We start from the raw sequence: 27,535 nt of genomic DNA, 5'->3' as shown, positions 1-27,535 counted from the left end.
AGGAGCTTCTGCCCAATAAAAGAAACCATCAAGGGGCCCGGTTCACTGGCTCACACGTGTAATCCCAACACTTTGGGAGGTGGAAGTGTGTGGATTACTTGAGGTTAGGAGTTCGAAACCAGCCCGGCCAATATGGCGAAATCCCATCTCTACTAAAAATACAAAAATCAGCCAGGCATGGTGGCACACACCTGTAGTCCCAGCTACTCAGGAGGCCGAGGCATGAGAATCACTTGAACCTGGAAGGCCAAACTTGCAGTGTGCCGAGATCACACCACTGCACTCCAGCCTGGGCAACAGAGTGAGACTCTGTCTTGAAACAAACAAAACAAAACAAACAAACAACAAAACCATCAACAGAGTAAATAGGCAGCCTACAGAATGGAGAAAATATTCACAAATTATGCATCCAACATAGCTCTAATGCCAAGGATTCATAAGGAACTTAAATAATTGCATGAGCAAAAAACAAATAACTCCAATAAAGAAAATGGGCAAGAGACATGAACAGACACTTTTCAAAAGAAGACAAACATGCAGCCAACAAATATATGAAAAATGTTCAACATCACTAATTAGAGAAACACAAATCAAACCTCAATGAGATACCATTTCACATCAGTCAGAATGGCTGTTATTAAAACATCAAAAATAATGGATATATGGCAAGGTTGCAGAGAAAAGGGAATGCTTACATTCCCACTGTTGGTGGGAATGTAAATTAATTCAGCTACTGTGCAAAACAGTTTGGAAATTTCCCAAATAACTTGGAACTACCATTTGACTCATCAATCCCACTACTGAGTATAAACCCAAAGGAAAATAAATCGTTCTACCAAAAAGACACATGCATCAGTATCTTCGTTGCAGCACTATTCACAATAGCAAAGACATGGAATCAACCTACATACCACTAAGGGTGGAATAAAGAAAACGTGGTACATATACATCATGGAATACCACACAGCCATGAAAAAGTACAAAGTCGCGTCCTTTGCAGCATCATGGGTGCAGCTGGAGGCCACCATTGTAAGTGGATTAACTCCGGAACAGAAAACCAAGTACCTCATGTTCTCTCACTTATAAGTAGGGAGCTAAACATTGAGTACACACAGACACAAAGGTGAGAACAATAGACCCTGGGAACTACTAGAGGCAGGAGGATGGGAGGAGGATGAGGGTTGAAAAATTATCGGGTACTACGATTACTACCTTGGTGATGGGAACATTCATACACTAAAACCCAGCGACACGCAATTTAGTCACGTAACAAATCTGCCTATGTAGCCCCTGAACCGAAAATTTAAAAATAAAAAAGTTCTCAATTTTTATTCTTCATTTTCTGTGCCTAAAGAATAAACAAGTATTGGCCAGGCGCGGTGGCTCACTCCTGTAATCCCAGCACTGCGGGAGGCCGAGGCAGACGAATACTTGAATCCAGGAGTTCGAGACTAGTTTGGCCGACATAGCGAGACCCTCCCACCACACCCCTCGTCTCTCCAAAAATAGCTAGGGGTTCTGACTTGCGCTTGTAGTCCCAGCTACTCGGGAGTCTGAGGTGGGAGGATCCCTTGAGCCCGGGAAGTCCAGTGAGCCGAGATTGCACCGCTGCACTCCAGTCTGGGCGACAGAGCGAGATTGTCTAAAACAACAACAACAACAACAACAACAAAAACCACACAGAGAAACAGAGAGAGAGAAGAAAAGTAACAGGATAACAGAGGACCCCAAAAGTCATCGTATATCCTAACCTCCAATAAAAACTGAAATGAAAACCTTGGGGCCAGAGTGCTCCTGTCATTCCCCACACCTCCCACGAGCCTTCTTAACTGAACTCCGTTGCGGGCGTTGGCTGTGGTTTGCTGGTCGAACGTCAGCTCGGGTCGGGGATGGAGAGGGGAAGTGGGAATAAAAACTGCATTTGACCATCAGTAGCCGGAAATAAGAATGGCATCGAGAAACCAAGAGCCAGCCAGCAGGAGACTCAGGGAGGGAGTGGAGGTGAAGAGTGTTGCGAGGTACAAATTTCACAAGGAAAAAGTGAAGCCTCAGACTTCCTGGAAACGCTGCTTTTCATCTACGCAGGTGCCCTTCGGTGAAGCTACCACATTTCTAGTTTATTCCTAAAATTTTTTACTCATGTAACCAAAAATGGTTCACTTGCGCGTGTTTGAGCATAAAGAGCTGTCTAATACATTTTTTTGTCGGGATTCTTATTTTTGTAAAGACCGTATTGTCTGGAATTATTAGCTTGATAGGTCAAAACTACCGTCCTCCGAGCCGGATTTGAACCAGCGACCTAAGGATACCTTGCTTAATGAACCTACAGTCCTCCGCTCTACCAACTGAGCTATCGAAGGACACGTAACGCTGTCCTTTTTAGACACGTAGTTCTGCGTTCTCTAGAATCCCCAAAATAATGTGCGTCCTGGAAGTTTCTGGGTTTTTAAGTCTTGTTCCATTTAGGAGATTTGGTTTTAATTAATTATATTAATGCTCATTTTTTAAACTACGATCGGCTTTAAAGCAGTATTCTCATACACCGGAAGTATTCTGTGTAATGTTCTAGGTAATTGGCTTCATGGGTTTGTAAATATGTAAAAGGCATTGGGTTTTATATTGAAAACATTAGGATATTTATGTATAGCTCAAACCAAAAACCTTACTGGAATCCCCCGTCCTCCTCCCCTAGATATACACAATCTCCCAGATTACGCCCTCTGTCCTGCTGTTTTGTCTGATTAACTCCTCCTTTCTGTCTTAAAAGTGTCTGGATTTGCTTGATAAATGCTATGGCTTTTGTATTTGCTTGATAAAATGTATTTGCTTGATAAATACAGACAACCGGGTTGATGAGGATCCCAGGGCTGTGAACAAAGCATTCTGGTATCATTGCAGTTCTCCTTTCTGAAAGTCGAATGATAAATTGTGTGTATTCACAACTGTAGTGATGAAACGTGGAAGTGTCATCTGTGCGTGTATGTGTAAATTTGAGTGTATATTACATAATCATGGTGGAGCAGTTAAAATGAAGCAAAAATTCTTGAAAACTTTACGTGGAAATACAAATATTCGTTTTTCAAAGCAAATTGTCCAACATAAAGGGAGGTTCTGTGTAGATTGTTGTCTGCTCAGCTTCCTTATACCTAAGGCAGAAATGGGGAATATGTTAAAACTATCTCGCAAGAAAAGGCTTTAAAAGGAAAAATCCCAAATTTTTCTTCAAATGGCAACTGCCAGTGCCTCTTGTCAGAAATATTAATAGCATACAGTTGATATTGAACTCTGTAATTAAGTCCCTTGCATGAGTAACTAAGAAAATAGTATATGCTAACTTTCAATGTTTCTAACCTAATAGAGAGCTAGCAGCTAGAGAGGAGGGATCCCAGGATGTGGACAGTCTCTCCTGACATTATTGTGTGTCCTATCTGTGCCTTAGACACCAGGCGGAAAAGCTACAGGGATGCCAATAAGAAGTGAAATTTCAAGACGGGGCTGCTACAAAATTGTTGTCTCTGTTAGGATTACTGGGGTGACACCTAGAGAAACAGGAAGGCCCAGAAAGAAAACAAGTTCACTTTCCCACCTTCAGCCTTGGAGTCTCTAACCACCCTTTTGGCAAGGCTTACCCATAGGGTCAAGTGGTGGAACTGCAATGTGATTAACAGAGTCCTACTTCCTGTATCACAAAGGGGATTAAAGAAGGGATTAAACAGCAGTCTAATACATCTTCCTGTCTAGATCCTGATTTTCGTAAAGTTCGTTATTTCTGGAATTATTAGCCCTTTCTGGAATTATTAGCCCGTAGTTCAAAACTTTCGTCCTTCAAGCCGGATTCGAACCAGCGACCTAAGGATGCCTTAGTTTAATGAACCTACAGTCCTCCGCTCTACCAACTGAGCTATCGAAGGACCCCTAGTCTTTCACCTTCTAGAATTCCTAAAATAATGTGTCCTGAAAGTTTCTGGGTTTTCAAGTCTTGTTGCATTAAGGAGACTCAGTTTTAATTATATTGATACTCATTTTTAAAACTACAATCGGCTTTAAAGCAGTTTTTTCAGACACTGGACATATTCTGTATAATGAATCCATTTGTGCTGCGTATCAAAATACCTGAGACAGGGTAATTTATAAAGAGTATAGGCCAGGTGCTGTGGCCTAGCACTTTAGGAGGCCAAGGTGGGTGGATAACTTGAGGTCAGAAGTTCAAAACCAGCCTGGCCAACATGGTGAAAACCCATCTCTACTAAAAACACAAAAATTAGCTGGGCATGGTGGCTCACGTCTATAGTCCCAGCTACTGGGCAGGCTAAGGCAGGAGACACCGGGCGGCAGAGGCTGCAGTGAGCCGAGATTGCACCACTGCACTCCAGCCTGGGTGACAGAGCAAGACTCCATCTCAAAAAAAAAAGTAGAAATTTATTGCTCACAGTTCTGGAGACTGGGAAGTCCAAGATCAAGGTACCAGCAGATTCAGTCTCATAGATTCAGTGTCTGGTGAGACCTGCTTTCTCCTTCCAATATAGCACTTATGTTTGTGTCCTCACATGGCAGAAGAAATGGAGGGCAAAAGGAAGAAACACTGTGTTCTCATATGGCAGAAGAAAGAGAAGGCCCCCCACAAAAAAAAAATGGCCAAGCTCTGATGGCCAAATGACTTCCTAAAGTCCCCACCTCTTAATACTATCATATTGGGTCTTAGATTTCAGTATAATGAATTTTGGAAGGACACAGACATTCAAACTATAGCAGGCTGCTATGACAAAAATACCACAGACTGGATGGCTTAAAACAACAAAAATTTATTTTCTCACAGTTCTGGAGGCTGGGAAGTCCAAGATTAAGTTGCCAACTGATTTGGTTCTTGGTAAGGGCTCACTTCCTGGCTTGCAGATGGACACCTTATTGCTGTGTCTTCACATGGTTTGAGTACTCTGTCTCCTCTCATAAGGAAACTAATCTTAGGGATCAAGGTGCATCCCTATGACCTTATTTAACCTTAACTACTTCCTTACTCCAACTAAGTCACTTTAAGGATTAGGGATTCAACACAGAATTTTAAGGAAACACAATTCAGTCCATAGCAGTGGGTTTGGAGTTGAGAGTCAATAGTTTAACAACTGCTAACAACTGTTAAAACTTCCATGTGAAATTTAAGATTTTTTTTTTTTTTTTTTTTGAGAAAGGGTCTCAGTCTGTCACTCTGTCACCCAGGCTGGAGTGCAGAGGCATGATCACAGTTCCACAGCTTCACCCTCCTGAGGTGATCCTCCCACCTCAGATTCTCTAGTAGCTGGGACTACTACAGGCACATGCTACCAAGCCCAGCTAATTTTTGTACTTTTTGTAGAGATGGGGTTTCTTGACCTTAATTTACTTCTGTGGAAGCTAAGAAGTTGTAAAATTTGATACCTAATCCAATGTTGCTAGAAACCAGAACTCCCAATTCAAAAGCCCTAGGCAAACCAATTGCTCCCAGTTTACAGTCATGCCAATACACAACCCATGGATCTGAACTATGGGATTGGGCTAATTTTCTTTCACCTCATTTCCACACCTGCGCGCCTAATAGAGTCATAGAAAATAACCAGAAAAGAGTAAGGGGAGGCCAAACTGGCTGGGTAAATTCTGTCCAGGGTTGAAGAAGGAGAAAGCACCTAGGTGGTGTGAGCCTCAAAGCAAGGCTGACTTTGAGCCAAGTTCTGAGATGAATGGTGGGTTTCTACACTTGCTTAGAACATCTGAGTTGGTTTTTTGTTTGTTTGTTGAGAGAGTCTCGCTGTGTCGCCCAGGCTGGAGAGCAGTGGTGCAATCTCTGCTCACTGCAACCCCTGCCTCCCAGGTTCAAGCGATTCTCCGGTCTCAGCCTCCCAAGTAGCCAAGATTACAGTCACCCGCCACCGCCCACGGCTGATTTTTGTATTTTTAGTAGAGACAGGGTTTTGCCATGTTGGTCAAGCTGGTCTTGAACTCCTGACCTCAAGTGATCCAGCCGCCTCAGCCTCCCAAAGTGCTGGCATTACAGGAGTGAGCCACTGCGCCTGGCTAATATCTGAGTTTTTAACTCTCTTGTCTAAAATGGTGGGGGCAGGAAATTGGGAGGTCTTCTTCCAACAGAGTTATCCACTTTTTGTCAGCCCTGATTGCAATGAAAAAGCAAAAGAGAAAAGCAAGTATTAAAGGTTGTCTTAAGGTGTTTAAAAGACCTACTATGCCCTGCGAAGCAAAGTTACTTTCTTAAATAAGATATTTTGTCTTCTCCACTTTCGATTTTTAGTATCTTGTCCCAATTTCATAGAGACTAGAAAATAAAAAGAGGAAGTTTCTAATGATGGAATTTCTGGAAAAGAAGCAGTTGAAGGTGCAGATGTTGGGTGACGGCTTTCGTATGGCTTTTCTGAGAGTGATGGGACTCTAGTAATGCCCAACGGATCCTCCTTTTCCCAACTAGCTTCTGCTGAACAGTACCTAGCACCTAGCACCTGGCACAGTACCTGGTACTCAATAGGCCCAGAAGAAAAAGTGGCAACTAAAGCATTTGTCTTTGTGCAAAGACTCTGCCTCTAAGTCTGCAGCCATAAGTATATTCGCTTCTCTTGCTAATATTTACCTTAGAAAAATAATTTGTACACCCCTGGATCGAAATCAGGACTACAGAAACCAGAATAAAGAAATCAAATGGGACGCACGCCCCCTTGTGGCCACAAGGTCCTCCGGCAGCGACAAAGCCAGACAAAAAGCGGATTTTTTTTTTTTTTTTTCTTTTTTGAGAGGGAGTCTTACTCGGTCGCCCAGGCTGGAGTGCAGTGGCGCGAACTCAGCTCATTGCGACCTCTGCCTCCTGGGTTCAAGCGATTCTCCTGCTTCAGCCTGCCGAGCAGCTGGGATTACAGGTGTGCGCCACCACGCCCGGCTAATTTTTTGTATTTTTAGTGGAGACAGGGGTTTCACCATATTGGCAGGCTGGTTTCGAACTCCTAATCTCAAGTGATCCACCCGCCTCGGCCTCCCAAAATGCTGGGATTACAGGCGTGAACCACCGCACCCGACTTTAAGGGATATTCGTAGATCTACAAAGACGCTGGATAATCTGTTTCTGGAACCAGATGAATAGATGGAAATTTTAGGGGTGCGGAGAGTGGTAGAAACTATTGGTTAGGCCAAGGCCGAACCTCATTGCTTGAAAAACTTGATTTTCCCTTCTGGCCGCATCCTCAATTTGCTTCCAGTTCCCGGTTTCCGCAGATGTGATTCCAGTGTTAAACTCTTCCCGGATCCCCAAAACAGCTGTTTCTATGGACTTCGCCTCCCTGGTTCACCTGCACTCGGTGGGCTTCTCCAGACGGGATCCGACATGGTAAAACAGGTTATAGATGGCGCTGAGGGGCGGAAGTCATGCTGAGGCTCTTTAGTCACCATTGTACACAGTTCTTCATTTTTTTCCTATTGGCTAGTGACGAAAGTCAATTGAAATAGCGCGAGTCCTGAATTACTTCCAGATATCAAAGAGGGTAAAGGATATAAAAGACGCTTTCCCGCAAGGGGAATTAGCTCAAATGGTAGAGCGCTCGCTTAGCATGCGAGAGGTAGCGGGATCGATGCCCGCATTCTCCAGTTTTATGTGGTTTCCTCTCCCACCTTACCCTTTGGCCTTTACTCCTATCTTTCCATGAATATCTTGCTGACACATAAGCAGCTATCAACACACTCCCGTATCATAATGGGGGTGGTCTTTCCTTCAAGCTCAAGATTCTTTCACCACCCATGAAAACCCATCTACTCGGTGGTTCCCTAGTCCTCAGATTGTTCTATCGAAGACAGAGCTGGGTTCTTCGAATTTCTCTCACTATTTTCAGTTCTGAGTGTTGGCCTCTGCCAGGTGCATTGGCAAATCTATTATACACTTCGATCGTTTATGTATTACATTTTTATCACAGCAGACTGAGGACGTATTACAAATTTTTTTCTTTTCCTTTTTTTTTTTTTTTTTTTTTTGAGACAGACTTACTCCGTCGCCCAGTCTGGAGTGCAGTGGCAGGATCTCGGCTCACTGCAACCTCCGGCTCCCGGGTTCAAGCGATTCTTGTGCCTCAGCCTCTGGAGTAGCCGGGATTACAGCTGTGCGCCACCACACCGGCACATTTTTAGTAGAGACGGGCTTTCACCATGTTGGCCAGGCTGGTCTCGAACTCCTAACCTCTACTGATCCACCCGACTCGGCCTCCCAAAGTGCTGGGATTACAGGCGTGGGCCACCGCGCCTGGCCCTGTATCACAAATTTTAAAAGATTTTTAAAATTACATTTTTATTCTTGGAATCTATTTCCTACATGTCCGACCTATTGAGGACCACCTTAAGTTGTTACAATTGTAACAAAGGCACTCCCATTATCTCAATAAGATGGTGGATGGGCCAGGCGTGATGGTTCCCGTCTGTAATCCGAGCACTTTGGGAGGCCGAGGCTGGCTGATCACGAGGTCAGGAGTTCGAGACCAGCCTGGCCAACATGGTGAAACCCCGTCTTTACTAAAAACACAAAAATTGGCCCGACGTGGTTGCTCATGCCTGTAATCCCAGCTACTCCGGAGGCTGAGGCAGGAGAATGGCTTGAAACCGGAAGGCGGAGGTTGCAGTGAACCGAGATCGGGCCACTGCACTCCAGCCTGGGCAACAAGAGCGAAACTCCGTCTCGAAAAAAATAAATAAAACATATAAAAATAAAATGATGGAGAGCCAAAGGGTATGTAGGTATGTTTGAGGGTTTTTGTTTTGTTTTGTTTTGACTTTCTCTCTTCCTCTTCTGAAGTCATCTTGCTATATCTTGCCGGAGGGTGGGGTGGGGGGGTCTGCTGCTGTTACTGGTGCTGGCACATGGGAGGAGAATTGTGACAGAGAATCTATCTGGACTGAAATCTATTGTGCCTTGGCAAGAAGCTTAGTCCAGGACTATTTAACAAATGTTGCATTCAAGCCCCAAACATTACCTTTGAAAATACCTATTTGTTTTGTTTTGTTTTGTTTTGTTTTCTGGCTGGGTGCGGTGGCTTGCGCCTGAAATTCCAGCACTTTGGGAGGCCGAGGTTGGTGGATCAACTGAAGTCAGGAGTTCCAGACCAGCCTGGCCAACACGGTGAAACCCCGTTTCTACCACAAACACAAAAATTAGCCCGGCGTGGTGGCGGACGCCTGTAATCCTAGCTACTCGGGAGACTGAGGCGGGAGAATCTCTCGAATCCGGAAGGTGGAGGTTGCAGTGAGCTGAGATGGAGCCACTGCACTCCAGGCTGGGCGACAGAGCGAGACTCCGTCTCAAAAAACCACAAACAAAAGGCCATTTTTCTTTTGCCCCCAACCAGCTTTCAAAAAGCAAGTTCATGGGGGAGCTATCAGTTTAGATCCATCTCCAGCCCTTAATAGGAGTGGCTTCCAATGCGTTTTGGGCAGGGCTCTCCAACCACCACCCTAATTCAATAAGCCTGGGCTTCTGTGTTTTTTGTTAGTTTTCCAGGTGGTTCTGATATCCAAGTTTGAGAATTATTTTCATAAAGAATAAAAGTTTGGAAACATGGGAAGGAACATACAAGAAATTACCAGGCACAAAATCCTCAGAAAACGCTTCCTTACTTTGATCTAGACAAAGATATTTGTCATTAAGAACTCTTCCATAGGTATCTGGGATCACATTTTTGAGACACAAAAGGGTACAATGGGATTAATATATTGTAATTAGATTGACACAAAATTAGCAAATATGTACCACTGTTATGCCAGATCTCTACTTTGTGAGCTAATTCCCTATGTGGGTAGGAAATCCTGTCCATTTTTTCCCTTATGTACTATTTTCTCCTAAAATGATTCTCTTCTACCAGTGTTTTTCAAAACTTGCAGTACAGGAAAGTCACCTGGTGAGCTTTTGAAACTACAATACCTGAATCTTACCTCCAAAGAAACCCAAGCATAGATGCTTTGTAAAATCTCCCCAGGTGATTCTAATATCGACCACATATTCTCAGCTAGGGTCGAAAGACACCACCATGACAATTAAAAGGAGAAGGGGGAATAGAACCCCTGAATTTCATCCCGGCTTCAGATGTGTAGGGTTCAGACGCTAGTGGTTCAGCTTGTAACTGACTCGCAACGATTCAGAACTCTGAACACCAGGGGACGCGCGTGCCCCACCAATTACCAGTTGCTCCGAGTAATTCCCACCAGCCGCCCCTTTCCCCCGGCTGTGGATCCGGGGTTGAGGGGTGGAGACGCCTCTGTGGATCTCTAGCCCAGTGGACCAGTGTCTGATTCACTTCCTCAGTGCCCAGGGCTTCTAAGAGGGTTGGATTATACGAATTATAGGGATGAAGTCTTGATGGCGCGTGTTAAAAATTGTTACGGAGAATAATAAAAAATTAAAGAGATTCACTGCACATCCAGAATAGTTTTAAATAGATTCTCATCGAGGATATGTATAAGTGAAATACGCATTTCTGAGAATGAATTTTAAAACTTACGCAAAAAAAAAAAAAAAAAATTGTGAACTCCTTCGAGCCGGATTCGAACCAGCGACCTAAGGATGTCTAATGACACAGCCAACTACAGTCCTCCGCTCTACCAACTGAGCTATCGAAGGATTCACACAATCTCCACTTCCCGCTGGGGATGCCATCTCTGCGGAAGGTTGGGCAATCGTGGATGCTTGTCGTCCTGTTTACCTGCGTCGTTGATGTTCTTTTGACATCCACTACCCCTTCGGAACTGACTGATATTCAGAGGCCCTTTTCTCTGAAACAGGGAGAAAACGGGAGCACCACCCTCACTAGTTTACAAAAAGAAACATAAAATGTTAAGGAGGCACAAGGAACTGATAAGAATTTAGCAATGACCATCTTTTGTTGTGATGAATGCATTATATAACCAATTTTAACCTCTACCTAAAAATAGAATTTGAAACACTTTAACAATGCAATTTTAATGAGATTTTATTGAGATAACTGACAGGAGGAAGAGAAGGAAGAGCAGGCAAAATAATGCAACTTCGAAAGCATAATAATAATAATAATAATTTTTTTTTTTTTTTTGAGACAGAGTCTCGCTCTGTCGCCCGGGCTGGAGTGCAGTGGCGCGATATCGGCTCACTGCAACCTCCGCTTCCCAGGTTCAAGCGATTCTCCCGTTCTCCCGCCTCAGCCTTCGAGCAGCTGGGATTACAAACGCAAGCCACCACGCCCGCCTAATTTTTATATTCTTAGTAGAGATGTGATTTTTGCCATGTTGGCCAGGCTGGTCTCGAACTCTTGGCCTCAAGTGATCCGCCGGCTTTGGCCTTCTAAAGCCCTAGGATCATAGGCGTGAGCCCACAGCAGCTGGCCATCACATTAATTCTTAACTCAGCAAAAACCTATCTATGGGTGTGCTAAAATGATACATTTTTAAATGATGAACTTTAACACAAGGTAATATCATTTCAAATATTAGTTTTGCAAAGTGTAAGATTCTTGTCTAGCTTTCTATGACTCTGAAGCTCAGAATAGCTATTATCCTCCCTTGTTAATGAAAAAATCCACTTGTGGTGGAATCTGGCATCCGAAATCTGTTTCATTATGGCCCGGCGCGGTGACTTACCTCTGTAATCCCAGGACTTCAGCAGGCCGAGACGGGGAGATCACTTGAGGTCAGGAGTTCGAGACCAACCTGGCCAAAATGGTGACACCCCTGTCTCTGTTAAAACTACAAAAATCAGCCCGGCGTGGTGGTGGTGGGCGCCTGTAATCCCAGCTACTCGGGAGGCCGAGGCAGGAGAATCACTGCAACCTAGGAGGCAGAGGTTGCAGTGAGCAGATATGTTGCCACCGCACTCCAGCCACTCCACAGAGCAAGACTCCGTCTCAAAAAAAAAAAAAAAAAAAAGAAAAGAGAAAAAAAAAAATCTGTTTCATTCTTTTTCATGTTCCATTAAAGATAATTACCTTGTCATATAATGAAACATGCACAGGGCAAATGATCCTTCTTGTGCAAGTAGGCCATTGAGCCCAATGTTCACTCCTTTATGGCACACAGATTTTTTTTTTTTTTTTTCTGAACAAAAATTGAAAGTACATTTAACTTGGCCATTAATCTCCTCAAGTCCATGAAACATTTATTTGAGTGGGGCGAGTCTCGATGAATTAAATGTAATGTTTTATCTCCTCTCCAACCTCAATTGCCTGAATAAGTTATCCTATTTCACAGATGTATTTACTTTTATACATTTGGTCAAAATACACTTTTCAAACGGCTAAATGCATGATTCGTATACGAATATGAAATAAACACTTGTCAAAGGTTTAATTCACTAATGAGGGAATCATCAAGATGGTAAAACTGGTAAAACTGGATCGAAGAATTTATTGATAGTCACTGAAAGAAGCAATGCTGTAAATTAACACTGCTAAGTGAGGTAGAGAACTGGAAACTGCCTTACAGGACAATAAAACTGTTACTGTTTCTACAGGACGGAAAATAACTAAATATCAGATGAAGTTCATTTGCATCACCACATCACGACGTTCCCTTACAAAGCTGAAAAACTACCCTAATAAATAAATAGTAAACTAGGCCGGGCTTGGTGGCTCAGGCCTGTAATCTCAGCAGTTTGGGAGCCTGAGGCAGCTAAGTCTCTTGAGACCAGGAGTTCGAGATCAGCCATGGCCAACATGGTGAAACCCTGTTTCTACAAAAAATACAAAAATTAGCGGGTCGTAGTGGTCGGGGGCCTGTAGTCCCAGCTACTGGGACTGGCTGAGGAGGGAGGATCCCATGAGCCCAAGAGTCTGAGGCCACAGTGAGCTATGATTGTGTCACTGCACTGCAGCCTGAGCGACAGAGCCAGACCCTGTCTCAAAAATAAATAGTAAGCCAAAACAATGGTACATACTCGTGGAGCAGTAATTTCTCTAATGGAGCAATTTTGCCTTCACAAGGGTCATCTGACAATGTAAGAAGACATTTTTAATTGTTGTGACTGAGGAATATAGTAGGTAAATTGTTGTAACTGAGGAATGTAGTAGGTAAAGAACAGGAATGCTAGTAAACATCCTGTAATGCATAGAACAGCCCCCGCAACAAAGAATTATAATATCTAGTCCAAAATGTCAATAGCGCTCTATTGAAACTCTGCTCTAGAGAATGAAAATAAGATAATCCTGGGCCTGCAGTTTTCTAATTGGCTCCCCTTGTCCAGATTGGTCCCCTCGGTTCTGTTCTCCACACAAAATGCCAGCAAGTTCTCACTGAGAGGTGTCTGAGGTCCATAAGATTGGCACCATTAAAAGAAGTTCCCGCCGGGCGCGGTGGCTCACGCCTGTAATCCCAGCACTTTGGGAGGCCGAGGTTGGCGGATCACGAGGTCAGGAGATCGAGACCATCCCGGCTAACATGGTGAAACCCCGTCTCTACTAAAAATACAGCCGGGCATGGTGGCGGGCGCCTGTAGTCCTAGCTACTCGGGAGGCTGAGACAGGAAAATGGCGCGAACCTGGGAGGCGGGGCTTGCAGTGAGCCGAGATTGCGCCGCTGCACTCCAGCCTGGGCGACAGAGCGAGACTCCGTCTCAAAAAAAAAAATAAAAATAAGTAAATAAATAAATAAAATTTTAAAATGCAGCCCATGTGGCAAACTAACATGCAGTTAATTCGCAGATTTGATTTCCATTCATTCATTCGGTAAAGGTTTACTGCGTACCTGCTGCGAGCTGATGGAAGAGGCCCTGGGTTCTTTGCGAGCGCGTGGTCCCTTGAGTCCCTTGAGGGTGAGGAAATCGCACCACCGACCTCCACGTGTAGGGGAGGACGTGGTGCAGCAGCGCCAGATAACGCCGGAAGAACCCCAAGTGGAGGCTGCTTGGGTCCTTCGGGAGTGAGTGAAGAACCAATTTCTGTGGCATGTGTTTCAACAGTAACTGTACTGTAATACTTCCTAAAAAGAGTAAATATGTATTGAACTAATTGTATACGTAGACCCTTTTGAACACAATTTAAAAGTAAATAATGAATTTTGGTAGTAGAAGTTACAGCAACATGGACAGGCTATTTACTGGTATGTATGATGTAATGGAAAGAACACAGAGAGGTATTGGAGCCACTTAGTCCACCTTTGAATCTATGTCTCACTAGTAGTATGACTTCCCTAACTTCCTCATGCCTTATACAAAATGGAGATGATGATAATGAAGGTAATACAGATCCTAAGGGGATAGTTGTGAATATCAAATGAAATAGAATTTGTAACGCACAGTTCTCAGAGTGTGCTGTCCACTGCCTTACTCCCACAGGCTCAAACAGGGGAACCCACAGAGGGTACTTTGAAAGCCTTTTAGCTGGGCCTTATCTTTGGTGAAATTAGAGTATAAAAAATTCAAGAATAACACCATAGGAAGCATACGAGTAATAATGTAATCACTAAAACAAGTCCCAAACAGTACCACAAAAAAAGCTAAGTACACAAGAATTTAGACTATGTAAGAGATCAGATTTGGTTGAGATTAATTAAGGAAAGCCTCCTAGATGGAGTTATAGTCCTTACAGAGGATTTTTTTTTTTTTCGAGACAGGGTCACACTCTGTTGTTGATGCTGGGGTGCAGTGGTCCAGGCTGGGGTGCAGCGGTGGGATCAAAGCTCACTAAAGTCTTGAACTCCTAGGCTCAAGGGATCCTCTCCCCTCAGCCACCTGAGCAGCTGGGATTAAGGCACATATCATCATGCCCAGCTAATGGGCTGGCTTATTTTGTTTTTGTATTTTTGTAGAGACTCAGTATGTTGAGTCATAGGTCTCACTATGTTGCCCATGCTTAGTTAGGAATTTTGAAGAAGCGATTGATCAGAATCACTTTTTTTTCCCCCCTGAGACGGAGTCTTGCTCAGTCACCCAGACTGGAGTGGTGCAGTGGCCCGATCTTGGCTCACTGCAACCTCCGCCTCCCAGGTTCAAGCAATTCTTCTGCCTCAGCCTCCCTAGTAGCTGGGATTACAAGCGCCCGCCACCGCGCCCAGCTAATTTTTGTATTTTTAGTAGAGACAGGGTTTCACCATGTTGGCCAGGCTGGTCTCAAACTCCTGACCTCGTGATCAACCCGCCTCAGCCTCCCAAAGTGCTGGGATTACAGGCGTGAGCCACCACTGGGGAATATGGCAAAACCCCGTCTCTACAAAAAATACAAAAGTTAGCTGGGCGTGGTGGCACGTGCCTACAGCTCCAGCTACTCAGGAGGCTGAGATGGGAGGATCACTAGAGCCTGGTGTTAATGGTGTTAATGGTGGAGGGTGTCCAGGTTCTTGGCGTCTTGAACAAAGAACTGGACAAAACGCACAAACAGAGCAAGGAAAGAATGAAGGGTTTTATTGAAAATGAAAGTATACTCCACAGTGTGGGAGTGGGGCTGAGCATAGGAGCTCAAAGGCCCCGTTGACAGAGTTTTTGTGAGTTTAAATATCATCTACTTGGGGTACGCCCTATGTAAATGAAGAGGATGAAGTAAAGTTACAAAGTAATTTACTCCGTGTATGCCCTATGGAGAGGATATTTCCTGTTATAGCTGAAGTGTGAGTTGGCCTTATGTTCCTTGACTCCAGGCCCTATTTTCCTGCCTCACTGGGAAGTCGAGGCTGCAGTGAGCCGAGATCGCGCCACTGTACTCCAGCCTGGGCAACAGAGGGAGACCCTGTGTCATAAATAAATAAATAGGAAGAAAGCTGAGTGAGATAGCCTGTTTTTTGATTATCCCCAATTCTCCCAGCTACATTACCTTTCATACTGTCCTCCAAAATAATGTAGTGACGTTTTCTTGGAAAGCTTATTACAACATGGCTGTTCCAGACCTATCCCCACTCCTGGTCTTGCCTCACAGAGTAACCCTAATGAGATAGGGCAGGATATCCTTCCACTCCCTGTCAAGATCTCGTCCTGTACTTGTCTAATAGGTGTCAATGAGAGGTATCCGTTTTCTGACCTCTTTTATATTACTGTTTTTCCTTTCTGAAGTCTCCTTAGAGTCTATTGTTTCTGCATTTAACATTGGTATACTTTCACGTGATAATGCATGCCCCTAGAAGGGTGCCTACTTTTCACAGGGCAGCAGGAGAGAGACTGAGAACCAAGTGAAGGGGGAAGCCCCTTATAAAAACCGTTAGATCTGGTGAGAACTTACCATGAAGAGAATAGCGTGGGGGCAACATTCCCCATGATTTCATTACCTCCTACTGGGTCCCTCCCATGACACACGGAGATTTTGGGAACTACAATTCAAAATGAGATTTAGGTGGGGAAACAGCCACACCATATCACACCATATCACCAGCTTTATAAACAGTTAAGAGGGACCTGAGGGTAAGGCTTATCAGATGAAGGGCTAGTATTCTCACTGCCTGATTATTACAGCAATCACAATATTGTAAACACACACAAAAATGGGCATCATACTCCCAGAATGTTGGTTTTTTCCCTACCTCAAGATGATTTTATAAAAGTCTTCATAATCCAGTTCTTGGTTCATAAACACAGTAATTCAGAAGCCACTTTAGTCTTCCTGGTCTCTAAAATGTATATCACTTTTCTTAGATTAATTATAAATTAATTAATTGATTGTCATGCCGACATCTTAGGTGATTCTGATGTCACTTGAAGCATTTTAGAATTACCAATGTGAATTTTAAAAGTACAAGATTGTTAATAAACTATTATTTATCTGTAAGTAGTCTTGTGAACTTTTATGGCATTAGATGTGTCTTTAACCAGTTCTTCCAGTCTTTTCTGTTATTTCCTGGTTGTTTGCCTGTCACAATTAATAATTTACATTTGAAAAGAACCATATTTTCTAAAATACATTTTTGCTAAATGTTAGTTCCTTGAGTATCAATAGTTCCTTGAGATGTTAATAGATGTTATTTGGTTAAAAAAAAAAAAGAGCATTGACTCCATTCTCTTTACTAGGCCTACTTTAGGCAATGAGCTGTAAATTTCAGAACATTAGAAGATAGATCAGTCGAGATTTTTCTTCATTTTATTTTCCTTCTATGAATAATTAAATATTAGCTGTGTTTTCAGCTCTCAGCTGGTAAGAACTTTGCCTTTTTTAGATGTTGGTGCCCTCTTTCAGTTAACACATATTCCATTACCCTGCCAAACCTCACCAATATTAAGTAATTATTTATAAGCATATAGTGCATACAAGATGCTGCCACTGTACATGCTTTAATACCTAGTTTCTCAAATTTCGCAACAATCCCAATCCAATTTACTGAGCCATTTTCTTTTCTTTCTTTGTTTTTTCTTTTTCTTTTTTTTTCTTGAGATGGTCTGGCTCTGTTCCCAGATTGGAGTGAAAGAGGAGACCACTCCTCATATTGTCTTATATTTAATTTCTTGTTTGCTGAAAAGGTAGAAGTTAAAAGAATAGGCAGAAGTGAAATTCATAGTCAGACAGCCCAGCGCCACATCTCGGGCCTGGTAGTTAAAATTCAACCCCTGACCTCACCGCTTTTGGTATCTATAGATTCTAGACATTGCATGAAGAAGCATTGTGAAACTCCCTGTTCTGTTCTGTTTCGTTCTGATTACTGATGCAGGCAGCCCCCAGTCATGTACCCCTCGCTTGCTCAATCGATCATAACCCCCACTTCATGCAGCCCCTTTAGAGTTGTGAGCCCTTAAAAAGGATAGGAATTACTTATTCGGAGAGCTCGGTTTCTAGTAGGCGAGTCTGCCGATGCTCCCAGCTGAATAAAGCTCTTTCCTTCCCCAATCCAGTGTCTGAGGGATTTTGTCCATGACTCCTCCTGCTACAGGAGTGCTGTGGCATGAACATGGCTCACTGCAAGTTCTGCCTCCTTAGGCTTAAACCATCCTCCTACTCAGCCTCCCGAGTAGCTGGGAGTACAGGCACCTGCCACCACGCCTGGCTAACTACTGTATTTTTTGTAGAGACTGGGTTTCAACATGTTGGCCAGGCTGGTCTTGGCTTCCCAAAGTGCCATGATTACAGGAATGAGCCACAGCGCCCAGCCTGAGCCATTTTCAAACCCAGTATGTTCAGCCCCTTAATGTGAATCATTAGCTAGGAACTTGCCTTGCTGTATAATCTCATCCATACACAAATTTTACATGACTTTTGACATCTGAAGAAGCTCTTTGGATTAAAACAGAAATAATAAATGAGGACATGTTCTTAGGCTTGTCCCTAAAATAAACTCTTGACTAAACTTTCTTCCTTTACAAAAGAATACAAGACAATGTTTTGGGATTCTCAGAAATGACAAAAGGGACACAATTATCACAGTTTTTAGTTGTGTCATGTTTTTTATGTTGCTCTTGAAGGAGGTTATTTTTGCCCTCTAGGGTTTTTACCATGAAAAGTTTTAAATTTACAAAAAGGAGTTGAAATAATATTGCAGTGAACAATATATACACTCCACAATCAACAATTGCTAGTATTTGCCATACTCGCTTTAAATCAATCTTTCTTTCTTGTGTATGGACACACACAGCATGTACATTTCTTTTGCTGAGCTGTTTGAAAATAAGTGACAGATGTGATGACTTTACCATTTAAACACTTCAGCAAGCACTCCTACATGTAAGAGCATTCTACACATCACAAAATTATTATCACTCCTAGGAAAAGTATCAGTAATTTCATTGTGTCTAATAACTGGCTTATGACCCAATTTCTCTAGTTATCCCAAGAATATATTTATGTATTTATTTTTTTGAACTAGAATTCAGTATAGAGTCACTCATTACATGTGACTGTAATGTCTTTAGTCTCTTAATATTTTTATAACATTGACTTTTTAAAGACCATTTGATTCATAGTTTTGTTGCATTTGATCCTCTATGTTCTATAAATTAGAAGGTATGTCTAGAAACTTGATTCAATTCAACTTAAAATATTTTTGGCAAAAGGATTTCATAGATGTTGCTGGCATTTCATATTGTAATACATTAGACGGCCCAAATATTTTCAATTTTCATTTTAGATTGCTTTTAAGTTGATATTTAAAATCACGTATCCATACAAGGCTAACTTTTTTTTTTTGAGACGGAGTCTCACTCTGTCACCCAGGCTGGAGTGCAGTGGTGCGATTTCGGTTCCCTGCAACCTCTGCCTCCTGGGTTCAAGCGATTCTTGTGCCTCAGCCTCCCAAGTAGCTAGGATTAGAGGTGCGAGCCACCGAACCCAGTTAATTTTTGTATTTTTGGTACAGATGAGGTTTTGCTATGTTGGTCTTGAACTCCTGACCTCAGGTGATACACCTGCCTTAGCCTCTCAAAGTGCTGGGATTACAGGCATGAGCCATCATGCCCGGCAGGCTAATTTTTTTTTTTTTTTTGACAGAGTTTCGCTCTTGTTGTTCAGGCTAAAGTGCAGTGGCACGATCTCGGCTAACTGCAACTTCTGCCTCCTGGGTTCAAATGATTCTCCTGCCTTAGTTTCCCAAGTAACTGGGATTACAGGCACCCACCACCACACCCTGCTAATTTTTGTATTTTTAGTAGAGATGGGGTTTCACTATGTTGGCCAGGTTAGTCTCGAACTCCTGACCTCAGGTGATCCACCCGCTTCGGCCTCCTAAAGTGCTGGGATTACAGGCATGAGCCACCACGCCTGGCCCCACTAACATTTTTTGATGCTATTTCTAGCACTCAAACCCTAGAATTATTTACAGAAGCATAAAGCAATGCACAATGCTTTATCCTTTTTTATTTTATTTTATTTTATTTTATTTTATTTTATTTTATTTTTTTTTTTTTTTTTTTGAGGCGGAGTGTCGCTCTGTCGCCCAGGCGGGAGTGCAGTGGCGCAATCTCGGCTCACTGCAAGCTCCGCCTCCCGGGTTCACGCCATTCTCCTGCCTCAGCCACCGAGTAGCTGGGACTACAGGCGCCCGCCACCACGCCTGGCTAATTTTTTTGTATTTTTAGTAGAGACGGGGTTTCACCGTGTTAGCCAGGATGGTCTCGATCTCCTGACCTCGTGATCCGCCCGCCTAGGCCTCCCAAAGTGCTGGGATTACAAGCGTGAGCCACTGCGCCCGGCCTATTTAATTTTTTTGAGACAGGGTCTTGCTCTGTCACCCAGGCTGGAGTGTAGTGGCTCCGTCACAGCTCACTGCAGCCTCAACCTCCCGAGCTCAAGTGATCCTCCCACCTCAGCCTCCCAAGTAGCTGGGACTACAGGTGTGCACCACCACACGCAGCTAATTTTTGTATTTATTGAAAAAGAATTTTTTTTTTTAAATATAGAGACAGGGTCTCGTTATGTTGCCTAGGCTGGTCTTGAACTCCCAGCCTCAAGCAGTCCTCCTGCCTTGACCTCCTAAAGTGCTAGAATTACAGGCATGAGCCATTGCACCTGGCTGCATCTTCATTTCCTATTGCCAGACAATTAAAATATAGCTGTGGATGTAATTTTTGTTAAATCAGTCACATTCACCCAGTAGGTATATGGCAATTTTCTTTTTTATTTATTTTTTCTTGCAGTGCTCTATACATTCAGAGAACCTTCTCTAGTAACAAAGCATAGAAACGATCACTGAAAGTAGTCTTGATGGCAACTTTCTTGAAGGCAGGGACTATATCATCTTCATATTTTTATTAAATGTCCAGCAATGAAAAGGTGCTTAATAAAAATGTGTTTGTCAATTGTTTTGAAAGACACTGTATCTTTTATAAAGTAGACTTAGAGAACAGTCAAGTCTCAGTGTACTCAAGAAAAGTTACTGTGGTCAAATTCATCCATTTTTTGTTAACTCATAATTCTCAGTTTCATGGTGTGTATACTAACAATACACCCAAATCCTAGGGAGTCCATCTAGTTAGTTAGTTAGTTAGTTTATTTATTTATTTAGAGACAGGGTCTTGCTCTGTCACCCAGGCTGGAGTGTAGTGGTGCAATCATGGCTCACTGTAACCTCCACCACCTCGGTTCAAGCGATCCTCCCTCCTCAGCCTCCCCAGTAGCTGGAACTTGACGTGAGCACCACCACATCCAACTAATTTTTGTATTTTTTGTAGAGATGGGGTTTTGCCATGTTGGCCAGGCTGGTCTCGAACTCCTGAGCTCAAGTGATCCACTCAGCTTGGCTTCCCAAAGTGCTGGGATTACAAGCGTGAACCACTGTGACTGGCCCCGTCCAGTTTAATACTGCTGATTTCCTGTGCCCAACTGTAAGTGCTATTTATCTAAGTAGATAAAATATGGAATCATTTTAAAACGGGATATAACATATCACATGGAGCAAGTGATAAATTACTGATAATATTTAGGTTACTGAGTAAAGAAAAAAGGGCCTGTGGTGCCTTATGCCTGTAATCCCAGCATTTTGGGAGGACGAGGGGGGAGGATTCCTTGAGCCGGGGATTTGAGACCAGGCTGGGCAACATAGGGAGATCTACAAAAAAAAAAGAAGAAGAAGAAGAAAGGAAGGGTTGGATGGCAGAAGACAGACAGTGGTAATTTGTCACTGTGTCTCCAGTGTGCTCAGAGGTGAGCATTCTTTTAATGCAATATCCATATTCTGGGGCTCCTTACAGATGATGTGGGCTGCAGACCTGATATATCAAGTCTTCACAGTAATATAACTCTTGTTGTCATTGAACCCCTTTTGCTCTGATTATATAGTAGAGAACATTTCATGTGAATTCAGTCTTTCCAAGTTTGAGGGCAATTTTTAAAAAATACACTGGGCCACTTAACACTTTATTCATTGGTATCGATGTATAAGGTTGGTGTTCTGACCTTAAAGTTATCCTTGACTATTCTTCTCGCTCCCATTCAAATCTACCAGGAAATCTTACTGATTCAGCCTTCCAGATAGACCCACTTCTCCTCTTCCCCTGTTAGCACTCTGATCTTTCTTAATACTTTTTGTTACCAGGAGCCTCTTAATTGGTTTTCTTGTTTCTATCATTGTGCCCTTAAGGTCTTTTCGCAACACAGCAGTTAGAATTATCTTCTTAAAAGGTAAGTTAGATTCTGTTACTCTTCTGCTCAGAATCTTCACAGACTTCCCATCTCTCAGTTAAATCTGAAGTCCTTACAAGCCCAGAAGGCTCCATATCTTTTTGACTTCCTCCCCGCCATTCTTCTCTCATACTGCTGCAGCCACTGGGAATGGCAGGAAAACATGTAACATCAAGTTTCTCAACCCAAAAAGCTAATACCTTACACCTATTATAGAAAGATGATGTTTTCCATAAGGCATTGATTTCCTGTGGAATTCTAGACTGAGTAGGCAGCCAACTTGCTATATGTATCATAAAATTTAAAAAGGACCTTATAAAACAATGGCTTCTAAACCACTGGAGATTCAGATCCTGTGAGCCCAGGAATCTAAAATTTTAGAAGTGCCTCAGGTGATTCACATGCACAGCCAGTCTTGGACACCTGAGCTAGAGCATTTTCTTTATATTGTCCTGAGACCTGAAGAGATGAGAACTATGTTAGTGAAGTGAGAGGAAGGTATGTGGCTAATTGGACTTTTGAAATCAACGAAGAGGTGTGCGGTATGCTTTTTTAACTGATGGTCATGGGTCCTTCCTGCCTCCTAAACCTTTTTTGCTGGGATTTGTGCTTTAGAATCAGCCCAGGAACTTGTTAAATATACAAGAGCTCATGCCCTACCGACGACTTACATAACCTATGTTTAAGTATATCTGGTTTTACAAAACCTCTAGGCCAGAGAAGTGTATCCACACCAGGGAGCACTGAGACTAAGTTCAGCTAGAATTTCAGAGAAGGCTGGAATGCGTCAGTCAAGTCAGTAAGGCTAAAATGGTCACGATGATCACACAATTCCCTTCTTCCAGAGGGATGAGCTTTAATAATGCCCTTTTTTTGGACCGCAATGAGAAACCTGAAAACATTTTAGGATTGAAAACCAGAGCGCCCAACGTGGGGCTCGAACCCACGACCCTGAGATTAAGAGTCTCATGCTCTACCGACTGAGCTAGCCGGGCTCACACAGGTGTAGCTCTTCCCCCAATACACTAAGAGAATACATAATTTCTTTTGTATGATTAGGATTCTAGATTTCAATGTCTATGTTGGTTTTATAGGTAAGATGAAATGAAACTCAAAGGACGTAAACGTAACCTGAATCATTAGCATGCATTCCAGTCACTTTCTCTACATTTTCCCTCTTTTCCCCCTTCTCACCAATTTGTGTTGATAGGCCGCAAAATGTTTCCAGGACCTAAAAGTCAGTTTCATTGGATGCTTACCAGAGTGACCCCTGCACTGGCACTCCCAAAACTCCAGACCCGGTTACCAATGTGGCTCCAAGCATAGTCCCAAGGACCTTAGGTCCTCGAGCCCAAACAATTTCCTGGACCCTCTCTGTGGCCCAGTGAGGCGTTCCTCTCTTGTTCTCATAACCCATCAATTCTTGCCCCTCCTGCCAAGCTATATGGCCCTCAAGAAAATGTCTGCGGTGTTCTCCCACCTTTGCGGGACCCGTATGTTTGCTCATTTGTTGTCCTTCATAATCAAGGCACACGTAGAAAAGGGGGCAGGGTTGCAATTATATTTTAATATGAAGTATCTGACAACCACTACAATATAGGATGCAGTGATTTTTGTATGTTGTGTTTACCGCCAACCGCAAAAGTAGATTCAGCACAACAGATTAAAAAAAAAAATCTACTTAATGAGTATACCAATGGTACGCTCCAGGAGGAGAGAAAAAATGCTCCTTCTCAGAAGAAAGCAGAACCGTGATCTGTGTGACAGGGTAGTACTTGACGCTGTAGCAACGAGGAAAGTCTAAATAACTCAAAGGTTCCTAACACCTTGACTCTTGATCTTCCCGTTTAAATCCATTCTTTGATGTAATGAATCAATAATAAATAGCATTGAATTAAGATGTGACCATTTTATTTCTAACATATTTCACATGAACACAATCGTGGAGTCGGAACTTCTAGAAGATCCGGAAACGTTTGCCTTTGCAAAAGTCTGTAGCGCGGACTAAAGAGAAGCAAAAAAAAAAAAAAAAAAAAAAAAGTCCTTAACTAGAGCTCGCAACTCACTTGTTGGTTTCTAACGCATATCGATGCCACAATTATCGGCGCTTCTAACTGGCAAGTTTTAACTTATATACTAAGGTTGGGCGAAAGCAGCCAGATTCAGAAGCAAGGGACAAAACTAGGGCTCGTCCGGGATTTGAACCCGGGACCTCTCGCACCCTAAGCGAGAATCATACCCCTAGACCAACGAGCCGCCTGAGCATTCATTATTTTAGATGCGTTAAATATTTACCAAATTTCTTTTTTTTTAAATGTACGTGTAGCTATATGCAACTATAATTGATAATACCTTTAATTAATTTTGTTAAAAAAAATTATCAGGTCAATGAGGCTCTCAGAATTTCTCCGAATTTTCCCTCAATCCAATCCTAAGGACTGTTATCTCAAAGGGCTCTTGACACATCCTTTCTGAGAAACAGCTGTGGCTTTTGTTTAAAACGCAGAAATCTGGGTTCCTTCTCAAATCTGAGTCAAAGTCTCTGGAGGCGAGGCCCAGTAAGTTTCGTTTTTGACAAGCGCTAGAGCTCACCCACAGGTGTGGGGCTAACAAAGCCCACGTGGAGCTCGTGAGTTGCGATCAGCATTTTCCACAGAAAATAGTAAAACACGTGAAAAATCACTCAACAGGCTATACAGCTGTGAGGTCGTAAATAAACAGAGAGCATTAGTTGTACAAGGAACAGGGGATATTTAACATCAAGATGTGGACTGAGCAGTTATTCCTGGCGTTGGCCAACCTGGACCAACGGGTCCAGGTTGCTGATGTGAAAAAGTAGATTTTGGAAAGGGGCATAGTCCTTTCTTGGGAAATCAAAGTAACAAGAAAATGTTTCTCTCGGAATGGAATTTCTGTCTTGATGTGTGAGTGTTGATCTTCCCAAGTAGGGATCCTTAATTGGGCAATCAGAGATAATGAACACTGCCTTCTCACACTTGCCCCACATTTCATTATCTGAAGATTTATCTGTTTTCAGACTATTTCAAGGACAGTGTTGGGGCACTAAACAAATTGGTGACACTGTTTTGCCCTCTATTGAATTTAAATCTAACTCCTAAACTATCCTACTGCTTTTCTGCTTCTCATGAGCAAACATTTTGAGCACCATGACTTAAGAAAACAAGACCTCTGGACTTGCTACAAAGGTTTGGACTTCTGGCAAAGTGTTAGTTATAAAGGTTAGCACGGTCTTTCTTGTAGTAACAGTCCTCAGACAATTGATTTTTCCTTCTCTTTGGCCGTAAGTTACGTGATGGAAGAAAACGAAGTTGGCCCGTACGGGGATCGAACCCGCGACCTTGGCGTTATTAGCACCACGCTCTAACCAACTGAGCTAACCGGCCACCTGCCTTTGAAAAGTTTTAAAAACTGTATCAAGAATTTCATCAGTGTTTCGGAATGTTTTCTTTTTGTTATTCCCCTACGGGAGACCGGTGCACTAGAGCAGCCAAATTCGCCCGTGCTGAGCTGAGATTCATCCTTCTCCCGATATTTGTCCTATTTTTATCATCCTATGACTCACAGGACTAACAATAGCCCGTCTTCCCTCCCCTTTCCATGTTCTCAAGCCAAGATTATTTCTGCCTTAAAGGCAAACCATATACCACAAATAGGGCTCATTAATGGGTTCCGGGCAACTTTCCAGGTTGCTCCTCTTCTGTCATCTCCCCATTGGGCATGTTTTTCTGTGTTCTCAATTTCATTTGTTTCACATAGACAGTTCAAAACACTTCAAAGCAATCTTGTTCCCCGTGCTCCATATACAATTCTACATACAGTGGCTAAAAGAAACCCATAAAAAGTTAAAGAAGTGGAGGATACAAAACATAATTATTTGACATTTTGAAATATAGTTTCTAATAGTATTGGGCAGATAGGACAAAATAACTTGGAGATGCCGGGGATCGAACCCGGGACCTCATACATGCGAAGCATGCGCTCTACCACTGAGCTACATCCCCTACCCTAAGAAGCCGTTCTTTGTAGCTCTCCCTAGTTGTTTGTGAAAGATTTCTGCTACCACCCCACCGCCCCGCCGTCTCCGTCCTCCCATATCTGTCCCCGTCCCCATCTCTGTCCCCAAAATTCTAAGATTTGCGGACTGCTGAAACTAAATTCTCTTTTATTTGTCGAACAAAATCCTGAAATGGTTAATGGGGCAGCATCCATCAGTTTTCAAAGTGTGGAAAACCTTCCAGCCATCAGACACGCTTGTCAAATACTTAACCTACTGACCCAGGGATAGAACTATTGATAACTACCTGGAAATCTGACAAGAAAAAGGAGAGTGAGGACGCTTCTTTACAAACTTCTTTAATTTATTTTTCCTTTTTTAAGGAAAACCAAGGCAGGTGAAACCAAGAACTGCTAAATCAGTTTTCTCTATCTTTCGTCTCACAACAGCTTCCCTAAGTCCGTCGCCGAAAAGGTGATTCAATTACTCCCCTTTACGTGCACCAGCGTCAGATCGGGTTACTTTTGAAAATGTTTTGTTTGGGCCCAAGTTTAGAGAGAGGATTTGAGATATTTATCTGGGAAGCCTAGGAACTGAAGGCGAGCATTCTGTTAGTCCTTGACTGGACTGGATTATATGAATACATATATATGCGTGTAGAAAGATAGGTAGATGGGTAGGTAGGTAGATAGATAGATGATAGATAGATAGATAGATAGATAGATAGATAGATAGATAGATAGAATTTTGGGGGGATGTTAGTATGGATTTGTAATATGGTTAGACCTCGGTCTTAAAACGGACCCTCGTTATGGCTGAGCTTCTGTGCTGTTATTAGCAAGAATTTCTAAATTACCAGGTCCTTATTAAAATCGCAGCTGAACCTTCTAAAATCACCTTCTAGGTCAGATACATAGATTAATAAACCAGGATTGATGTAGTTTGGACATTTTGTATGAAGCTTGGTAGCTCAGTCAGTATGGCCATGGACTTTTAATCTGAGGAACCAGGTTTCAAGTCCCTGTTCAAGTGTCGCTGTATTTCTCCTTTTTTATTTCCATTTCTTCATTTTTAACCCAATACGTACAGTATTCTTTCCTTATCAGCAGGAGATATGTTCCAAGACACACAGTGAATGCCTGAAACCTTGGATAGTACCATAGTATACTATGTTTTTTCGATCTGATAACCAGGATGAATACTAAGTGACTAAGATGTGGGGAGCGCATACCGCGTGGATAGTCTGGACAAAGGGATGATCCTCGGGCGGGTGGGAGATTTCATGACGCTACTGAGAAAGGGGAGTTATTTGAAACTTATGAATTTTTTATTTCTGGAATTTTCATTTAATATTTTTGGACCACGGTTGAAGGGGGTAACTGAGACAGCGGAAGGGAAACTATGGACAAGGCGGGAGAGGTTACTGCAGTTAGAGAGAGGAAGGTTAAGGTCAAGTCACAGGCTGATATCCCCGAATAAATGAAGGACTCTTGAGCTGACCATAGGTCTCATAACCTAGGAGCTGTTTAGA

At 42.8% G+C, this 27,535-nt stretch overlaps 8 non-coding genes across 8 annotated transcripts; 1 reads left to right on the top strand and 7 right to left on the bottom strand.

Annotated features, from left to right (window-relative positions):
- Window positions 1–2,271: 2,271 nt before the first annotated feature.
- Window positions 2,272–2,360, bottom strand: TRNAY-GUA (transfer RNA tyrosine (anticodon GUA)). Its single transcript is given in 2 exon segments — window positions 2,272–2,307; window positions 2,324–2,360. It is a non-coding gene; the product is annotated as a tRNA-Tyr (tRNA).
- Window positions 2,361–3,821: 1,461 nt separating this feature from the next.
- TRNAY-GUA (transfer RNA tyrosine (anticodon GUA)) lies at window positions 3,822–3,911 on the bottom strand. Its single transcript is given in 2 exon segments — window positions 3,822–3,857; window positions 3,875–3,911. It is a non-coding gene; the product is annotated as a tRNA-Tyr (tRNA).
- A 3,630-nt stretch (window positions 3,912–7,541) lies between these two features.
- On the top strand, window positions 7,542–7,614 carry TRNAA-AGC (transfer RNA alanine (anticodon AGC)). The gene has a single exon. It is a non-coding gene; the product is annotated as a tRNA-Ala (tRNA).
- A 2,919-nt stretch (window positions 7,615–10,533) lies between these two features.
- Window positions 10,534–10,624, bottom strand: TRNAY-GUA (transfer RNA tyrosine (anticodon GUA)). Its single transcript is given in 2 exon segments — window positions 10,534–10,569; window positions 10,588–10,624. It is a non-coding gene; the product is annotated as a tRNA-Tyr (tRNA).
- Window positions 10,625–22,911: 12,287 nt separating this feature from the next.
- TRNAK-CUU (transfer RNA lysine (anticodon CUU)) lies at window positions 22,912–22,984 on the bottom strand. Its single transcript has one exon. It is a non-coding gene; the product is annotated as a tRNA-Lys (tRNA).
- A 1,189-nt stretch (window positions 22,985–24,173) lies between these two features.
- TRNAP-AGG (transfer RNA proline (anticodon AGG)) lies at window positions 24,174–24,245 on the bottom strand. The gene has a single exon. It is a non-coding gene; the product is annotated as a tRNA-Pro (tRNA).
- Window positions 24,246–25,319: 1,074 nt separating this feature from the next.
- TRNAI-AAU (transfer RNA isoleucine (anticodon AAU)) lies at window positions 25,320–25,393 on the bottom strand. Its single transcript has one exon. It is a non-coding gene; the product is annotated as a tRNA-Ile (tRNA).
- A 546-nt stretch (window positions 25,394–25,939) lies between these two features.
- On the bottom strand, window positions 25,940–26,011 carry TRNAA-CGC (transfer RNA alanine (anticodon CGC)). The gene has a single exon. It is a non-coding gene; the product is annotated as a tRNA-Ala (tRNA).
- Window positions 26,012–27,535: the final 1,524 nt, after the last annotated feature.

The sequence above is a fragment of the Pan paniscus genome, chromosome 5 (assembly GCF_029289425.2).
Source record: "Pan paniscus chromosome 5, NHGRI_mPanPan1-v2.0_pri, whole genome shotgun sequence".
Classification (NCBI taxonomy): Eukaryota; Metazoa; Chordata; class Mammalia; order Primates; family Hominidae; genus Pan; species Pan paniscus.
Note: the sequence above shows the minus strand (reverse complement) of the source record. Positions and strands in the feature narration are given on the sequence as shown.